The sequence below is a fragment of the Dreissena polymorpha genome, chromosome 2 (genome assembly GCF_020536995.1).
Source record: "Dreissena polymorpha isolate Duluth1 chromosome 2, UMN_Dpol_1.0, whole genome shotgun sequence".
NCBI lineage: Eukaryota > Metazoa > Mollusca > Bivalvia > Myida > Dreissenidae > Dreissena > Dreissena polymorpha.
Genome location: NC_068356.1, coordinates 96,691,602 through 96,699,188, shown reverse-complemented (window position 1 = coordinate 96,699,188; position 7,587 = coordinate 96,691,602).

Sequence of the window (7,587 nt, the reverse complement as noted above, 5' to 3'; positions counted from 1 at the left end):
TAAATATATATATATTTATTTAATTTATTTTACGCAAATATTGTTTATCCATTGTGATTGCTTGGTTTCATGATGGTGTTACGTGCACTGCAAGAACGTACAATCTTTACACTAAATTGCCGAGTTGAAATTTGCCGGTACCCGCGTTAAATACATCAATTGTGTAGCAGTAATATTGCACAATATTTTAAATTTAAAGTTATAAAGCACTGTATTATTATGATTAAACTGGCTAACATATAGATACACATGTTCCCGTTAATCCGTTTCGGACAAATATCTTCTTTTTTTAATATGTTATATTATTTATTAAAGCAAATGCTACGTATTTTCGCTTTAATATTTGGTTTGCTCAATATGACTGCTCAATATGACAAGAGATGACATGGAGGTATCATAAAGTCTGCCACATGTGGTCTATGCAGGGACCCAATTAAAGTATAGGTCCCTATGTTATTGACACCGGCATGTTTTCTGTGTAATTGTCTGGGCAGTCTCCGATCATAACGAGATAATATGCTTGTGACGAACAACGGTGCAATTGAACACGGTTAGAAATGCTGAAACAAAAGTGTCAAATTTGGTGTGCACCATTAAATAAAACAATTAGATTTATGAATTTATTTGTTGTGTAACAATTTAAGTTTGTACAGATATATTAAGGTTAAAATAAGTTACTATATGTTGCGAACAAAAAGCGATCTATTTGTTGTTTGTTTTCATCCTTATTTGTGTTCTTTCATTAAATTTAATTTATTTTAAAAGAATTTCTATTCCTGAAATTTTGTATCTTAAATGGACGTGAAGATGCGTTTAGTAGAGATTTTTGTAGTAATCACATACAGTGATACAGAGGTCGTAGATAGTGTTCCACTCCGGAGCTCGATTTTAGTAAAAACAAATAATAACAACAATATAATCGTTCCAAAAATAAATTTCCACGCATGCTTATGTTTTATTCAGACATAAATAGTAACATTATATTTGATTCAGTTCATGAATATCAATAAAAACGATGATTATGTCAACCTTCTCTACATGCGCTTATATGAATTCCACCTCTTTTTGCCAACCAGTGGGCGGAGTCTAAACTTTGCAGGTGCGTGTGACGTCACGCGTTAACTCGTCTATAGACCAGTTGACGAGTGACGTCACGCGCACCTGCAAAGTTTAGGCTCCGCCCACTGGTTGGCAAAAAGAGGTAGAATTCATATCAGCGCATATAGAGAATGTTGACGAAGTCATCGTTTTAAGGATAATCATGCACACTATCAAATATAATTTTACTTATTATGTCTGAATAAAACATTAGCATGCAAGAAAATGCATCTTTGGAACGATTATATTGTTATTTGTTTTTACTAACAACGAACTCGGAAGTAAAACACAATCTCTAAGAGCTCGATATGTTTTAACCACAAAAATCTCTCTACTTGGCACTTCTTCGCGACCATTTTTAGTTAAAACATTCTCAGAAATTGAAATTCTTTCAGAATAAATAACATTTAATGAACGAAAACAAATAAGGATGATAACAAACAACCAATAGGTCAATTTTATGTACGCAACATAGGGTAACTGATTTGAACCTTTATATGTCTGGAAAAAAACAAAGACCCATAAAATGTATTTTATAGGTCTTTGAAGAAAACTTACCTTGTTACACATTAATTAAATTCTCGTGATTAATGTAATTGTTTTATTTAATTGTTCACACTAATTTTGACAATCTTTGTTGCAGCATTTATATCCCGGTGTTTAATTGCACCATTATTGTTCATCACCACCCGATTATCTCGTTATGATCGGATACTGTCCAAACAATTACAAAGAAAACATGGTGTCATAAACCCAGGGACCTATACTTGGGTCCCTGCATAAACCACATGTGGCAGATCAGTGTCTGGTCGTTAAACACAAGCTACTATACCTCCATGTCATCTCTTGGCATATTAATAGAGCAGTCATTTAAGCCAAATTAAAAGCTAAAATACTGAGCAGTTGCTTCAATAAAATATTTAAACATTTAAAAAAAGAAGACATTTGTCGGAAATGGATTAACGGGAAGTAGTGTGTATATTTATTAGCCAGATTAATCATAATAATACATTGTTTAATAACTATACATTTAAAATATTGTGCAATTTTACTGCTACGCAATTAAGGTATTTAACGGGTACCGGCAAAAGTAAATTCCGCTATTACGTGTAAAGATTGTAAATTACTGCAGTGTACGAAACACCATCATGAACACAAGCAATCACAATAGGGTAAAAAATAATTGCGTTAAATAAATAACATATATGCATTTTTCATAAAACGCTAGATTTTTATCACTCCTTATTACTAGTAAAGAGATTTAAATATACATGCAACGACAGTTCAATTTGCATAATATGCAGGGGTTTTCCGTTTGTATGCTAAATTGTATTACTATTGTCATTCAATGTAAACGAAACAAAAATTCATTCAATGTAAAATAAAATTAACACAATATTTAAAAATTGTAATATATTCCGCTTTTAAGGGCTTAATTGCTTTATAATTGATTAACTGCACCTCTGACACTATCGATCGCTGATGTAAAATAACACTATCCACACCACTTATAATTATAATATAATTAATATATGTTTTATTATTGTTGAAATATGCTTTAAGTCTCACTATCAGAAAGAATTCGGCTAATTTATTGTTTTGTTTTATGGAATTGTCAGTATTTAGTCTTCCGATCACGTTTACTCTATGCTTATAACTACTTTGTATTTTTATGAAGAGGACATTTTATTTGTGAATATAAATTTATTTGGTACTAAATATGATATACTGGCACAATTTTTAAATAGTTTTAATGTTTATTTCGGTTTTATTACCAATTTATTAACTAAACAAAAGCCCTTTATACATGTTTTTCGTTACTGTAACCAGTGTTTTTGCCAACCAGTCAGTGCGCATGCGCGGAAAATCCCGAATGTAAACAATAACATTCAACTGGTCTATGCCAAGATGTTCGTATCAATTTAATGAATTCGTTATAACTTTTAAGGAACTCTCCAACACGAGTCAAATGAAGCATGAAATTAATGGTAAATGATGAATTATGAATTATTTATTTATTCGGTATATATTATATTATAAAATATACTGGTATGCAAATGTATATGTTATATTATGTAACCAATTATCATGATATGATAATATGATTATACAGTTTATTCCCTGATTTTAACATCAAATTTGTTGTTTCTTTAAATTGATACGTGATCAATTTTATATTATAAAACAAACCTTCTTTTTAAGGTATTTAGGAAGACGTGCCGGCCAAACTATTGCAAGTTTGACTGTTCATCATAATGTTAGAACAACATTTCTTCACCTATGCACGGTCATCAGCCCCCGCCAGGTCCTGGCCTGTCATTTGTGTCACAAGGAAGTACCACACCTGGTCATGTGTCAGGAATTGGAGAGATAACATCTTACTTAGAGTATGCAAACAACCCTGTCTTAGCATATTTTAATTGATAAAATAATATATTTATATTCATTAAGATTCTATGTGCTTCCTAAAGTTCCTTGGTAATATAATTGCTTTATCATTTTTTTTACCAGAACTTTTTATGTTATGCAAACCAGAGGATATCCGATAGCTGGTTTGTTTTCTGAACCGTTCAGATAACTTGCATGGTGATTGGTCATGAAATTATTTCAATGCCATTCACCTCCAATCTCTACTAGTACAGTAATTGTCAGTTAGTGACTCAAGTATGATAACTTAATCATATAATAAGCTCATACTGGTGAATCAAGAAGCCAAGAAAAGTATTGGTAGGTTCATAAGTTAATACAGGTGAATCAAGTAGCCCAGAAAAGTATTGGTAGGTTCATAAGTTAATACTGGTGAATCAAGTAGCCCAGAAAAGTATTGGTAGGTTCATAAGTTAATACTGGTGAATCAAGTAGCCCAGAAAAGTATTGGTAGGTTCATAAGTTAATACTGGTGAATCAAGTAGCCCAAAAAAGTATTGGTAGGTTCATAAGTTAATACTGGTGAATCAAGTAGCCCAGAAAAGTATTGGTAGGTTCATAAGTTATTACTGGTGAATCAAGTAGCCCAGAAAAGTATTGGTAGGTTCATAAGTTAATACTGGTGAATCAAGTAGCCCAGAAAAGTATTGGTATGTTACCTGATTGGCATGATATAAATAAAATAATGTTTAAAATAGCAAACAAATTTCATACATAGTTTTTATGATAAGTTTTAGTGTACATTTCAAAATTACAAATATGCTTATATGTTATTTCAGAGTAAATTGAAGGCAGCCAACAATTGGACGGTGGTGCCAATCAATGAAAAGAAGGGATACACGTACATGCACTGAGTACACCGAGATCATCAAGGAAAAAACCCTTCGATCAAAGTTCCTTGTTGATTCAGCTTATCCAAAGCTGATTGCCTCTACAATTGCCCCTTATATATCCACCTGCGGCTAATGAGGAGCTGCAATATCCAATAGGTCAAGGGCAAGCAACCCGGAAACAATATGAAGATTTACTCATACAAATTGGTACATGGTGTATGTAACTATGTTGTTTTAACTAACTTCAACATACCATTATTATGAATTAAAAAATTGACAAAGCTGAAATCAATTATAACTGACTATGGGTAGGAACATGTGTGAATTTGGCAGCATGGTTTTATAGGATGTATACCATTGAGTATGAAAGTGCATGTGTGACCCTGGCTGTTTTTTCAGTCAGTAGATGACTTTAGTATTTGAAATGATGCTTGAATTTATTTGTGTAATATGAAGGCGTGACCAAATGTGTGACATTATGGTCGACTGTCCTGTCATCATCATGGTAATAAAATGTGATTTTAATAAGTGAACTGCGTATAAACATAGGGCAGAAATATCATTGATAAAATACTGATGAACATAGCATACAAGTGCCCTGAAATGCCATGAGAGTATGTATTTGAGTTTTAAGTGTGTAAGGTATTGTGAATTTTGTTAATTGTTTTGTTATAAAAATATAGGATCCAAAGTATTCAATCATAGATCACTCTGAAAAAGAAGAATAAGTAAAAACCTTGTCTGGCAAATAACTACATAAAAAATGGGCCAAGCTCCAGATTTTTTTGTCACAAGTCAAGACCATTAACAGGAATTGTTGACTCTTATAGGTGTTATGTATCATGATTTGTGTTAAGTTTTTTATTGGATACCCATGATCAAACATGGTGAATTAATTGTTTTGTTATTACAATAGAGGATCCAAAGTATTTGATCATAGGTCACTCTGAAACAGAAGAATTTGTGAAAACCTTGTCTGGCAAATAGCTAAATAAACACTGGGCTCAGCATTTTCCTGATGTTTTGTCACAAGTAAAGACTATGAACAGGAATTATTGACTCTTTTAGGTATAAGCTACCATAGTCAATGTTGAGTGCGTGCTGCACACCACATTTGTTTATGTTCCATTAACAATGACATCAAAGCACAATGCTATATATAGATTATGTATTGTTTTCCATTGTTTATCAGTCTATAAACAACCATTTATTGTAATAGCCTTACATAAACTGTCATAAAGATGATAAAGTGCTGTTTATCCATAAATAAAAAATTGGTGGAATTCAGAAATAATTTGATCTGTCAAATGTTGAAAGTTGGAAACATTTATTCAAAATGTTATCAATCATAGTTTTGTTTCATGAATATAGAGTATTATGTTTTGTGTTCATTATGTTATGGATTTTGTTGTTTTGGTTTAAACTGTTTTAATAAATAACATGAAGAAACAAGGGCTGTTTGTAAAACATGCATGCCCCCCATATGGGCTGTCCGTTGTAGTGGCAGCCATTGTGTGAATACGATTTTTGTCACTGTGACCTTGACCTTTGACCTAGTGACCTGAAAATCAATAGGGGTCATCTGCGGGTCACGATTAATGTACCTATGCAGTGTCATGATCCTAGACAAAAGCGTTCTTGAGTTATCATCCGAAAATCATTTTACTATTTCGGGTCACTGTGACCTTGATCTTTGACCTTGTGACCTCAAAATCAATAGGGGTCATCTGCAAGACATGATCAATCTACCTATGAAGTTTCATGATCCTAGGCGTATGCGTTCTTGAGTTATCATCCGAAAACCATTTTACTATTTCGGGTCACCGTGACCTTGACCTTTGACCTAGTGACCTCAAAATCAATAGGGGTCATCTGAAAATAATGATCAATCTACCCATGAAGTTTCATGATCCTAGGCGTATGCGTTCTTGAGTTATCATTCAAAAACCATTTTACTATTTCTGGTCACCGTGACCTTGACCTTTGACCTAGTGACCTCAAAATCAATAGGGGTCATCTGCGAGTCATGATCAATGTACCTATGAAGTTTCATGATCCTAGGCCCAAGCATTCTTGAGTTATCGTCTGACAACAACCTGGTGGACGGACCGACCGACCGACAGACCGACAGACCGACATGAGCAAAGCAATATACCCCCTCTTCTTCGAAGGGGGGCATAATAAGAAGCTAGTTGTTCAATTTTGATTTATTATTACATGTATATTACACAGCAAAACATTACTGCAAGAATGTTAAGTGAACACCTTATTATAATACATGATGATTTCAACACTGAACAAAAGAATATGCATCAATTAAAAACGACTCATAATACATTATTAATGAAACTGCATCATGATTCAAAAGTTAAAGAGCATATGGTCAGCTAAAACCTAAATAGGTGAGCCTTGCCCTGGGAAAATGGGGCTTAATGCATGTGCGTAAATTGTCGTACGAGATTAACCTGTGCTGATCATACCAATCAGGCAGACCATTGCTGCTTTATTGTATTTTTTGTTGAAAGGGAGTCTCTTAGAGAAAATCCATATAAGGCGGAAAGTGTTGCCCCTGATTAGCCTGTGCAGTCTGCACAGCCTTATCTTGGACAACCTTAAGTACATGCATTAAACCCCCTTTTCCAAGAGCGAGGCTCAAATATTTATTAAATGATTGATTAAGTCTTGCACATAACATCTTTTAAGAAACTTTCAGTAAAACATGTTTATTTGATGACAGGCACGGCAAAATCAGTAGTAAATTCATAGTATTAATTTGTGTTACATTATAATACTTACATATTGTTGCTGGTTATAAATGTGGAAAAAGGTTGAATATGCATTGCTAAAATACATGTTAATTTTCTAAGAACTGCCCCTTTTATTTAAGAAATAATGTATGTATGCCCCTGTAATATTTTTGACAAAAGAACAAGATAAATAAATAATGATTAATAGAACAGTAAACTTGGTTTTCATTTTGTATACAAAGGATAATTATGTTCTTATTATTTACACTATATTGAAAGAAATAAGATTACATCATTTAATAAAGAATGCATTACTGAAGATTCAAATTTAAAACAACCGTTTATCCACTTAAATGTTGCAAAACTTCTTAAACAACAAGACTTAAAAAGCTGTTAACAATAATTTTATTAACTACTTCCTTTCAAAAAAAAAAAGCAGGTACAGTTTTGTTGTCGTCCCGTTGAAGGTGTCCATGTATCCA